This window comes from Rhagoletis zephyria, unplaced genomic scaffold (assembly GCF_001687245.7).
Source record: "Rhagoletis zephyria isolate East Lansing unplaced genomic scaffold, Rhagoletis_zephyria_1.1 Rzeph_scaffold_02564, whole genome shotgun sequence".
Classification (NCBI taxonomy): domain Eukaryota; kingdom Metazoa; phylum Arthropoda; class Insecta; order Diptera; family Tephritidae; genus Rhagoletis; species Rhagoletis zephyria.
Window position 1 is genome coordinate 68,717 of NW_016159648.1, and position 1,522 is coordinate 70,238.

Genomic DNA, 1,522 nt, shown 5'->3' on the forward strand with positions numbered 1-1,522 from the left:
AATGACTTTTGCTAAAATTTCAAAATCAAAAGTTATCAAAACAAATTCTATGGGACTGAGAATATTATTTTCTACTTTTTAGTCCATTTATAAAAGCGTTGTATATTAAAAAGTTTTTTTTATATTATTTATTTTCGTAGTATGTACGAAAACGGTTTGTTCAATCAACGAAAACTTTTGTGGCTCAATATGACGAAAAATTTCGTAAGATTTACGCAAGTTTTCGTTATATTTACGCAGATTTTATTTTCAGTGCAGCTGCATAATTGATAACTCATTTGACTTCTTTGACAAAAATTGAAATTTGATATATTTTTCCGCTCTGAATGGAAAATTCCATTCAAGGGTGTCAAATAATTCTTTGTCCAAGACATTGGCATTTCATGATAGCATGATGCAATGTCAACGCCTTAAGGCGCTGGCCCAATGCAGGCTTGCTTTGCGCGCCTTGCTGACTTCAATTTGCTTTGATTTACTTTGAAAACTTGCTTGGCCGAATGGTGGCTTGGAACGCTGTCAAAGTAACCAGCTGTCTGGTTGAAGAGTCAATGTCTGTTCCCTTAACGTTAATAATTATTTCCTAGAAAACTTTAAAAAATGTATGAAAAAGTTTCAGATTTATTTTTAAATTAATGCGAAATAATGTTTGTATTCAAAAGAAATGATAATAATGATACATACATATCTATTTCTACATTTACTAAAAAAAAACCATAACTTAAAAAAGCGATTTACTTGAAGAAGAAGGTTTTTTCTTCTCGTGTAAAATTTGTAAAAGTGGGCTTTGCAACTTTTTACTATAAGACAACGATATGTTAAATATAAATATGGAAACAATGAATCATCTTTATTTCATTTCGAACTACCTGCATTTTCTGTGACTTTTTTAAATTAAGTAAGCAAATTTTTGTTTGAATTTATGTATTTTGAAAGGAACATACCTCTTTGTCAAAAGCCTACAAAGCGCTTTCAAATAAAACATTTGTCTAATTCAAACTTTGAGGCGCTTAAAGCAAGTTAGGAAAAGCTGCCATTTGGCCAGCCTTTGTACGTTTTAGTATATTCCAAATAATTTTTGACACTTCTCGCAGTGAAGCAAGCAAAGCAAGCCTGCATTGGGCCAGCACCTTTATGGTGAAATTAATTGTTAAATTAATATTGTAAATGCTATAAATAAGCTAAGATTGAAAATAAAGAGCAGTCTTTTTCCAAGTTTGGAACTAACTCAATTCGTGTTTTAATTAATCCCTGAGGCCGCGCGTCAAAACATATTTGTTTACTGTTTCCCAAAAGGGAAACATAGTTTGTATACATATTGTGTGCAGTGATCGGACTTACCACATTGTGGTAGATCTGTCGCTTTTCTGAGCATCTACCACATCTATCACTCAAGGTCTGAAATCTACCCCATATTCGCGTTTTTGCGTAGTTTTATTTTTGCCTGGCATAATTTTCTTTATTGTAAGAGCAAAAATCGTCCAACACTAAGCACTACGTATATTGTAAAAAGAATGATATAATA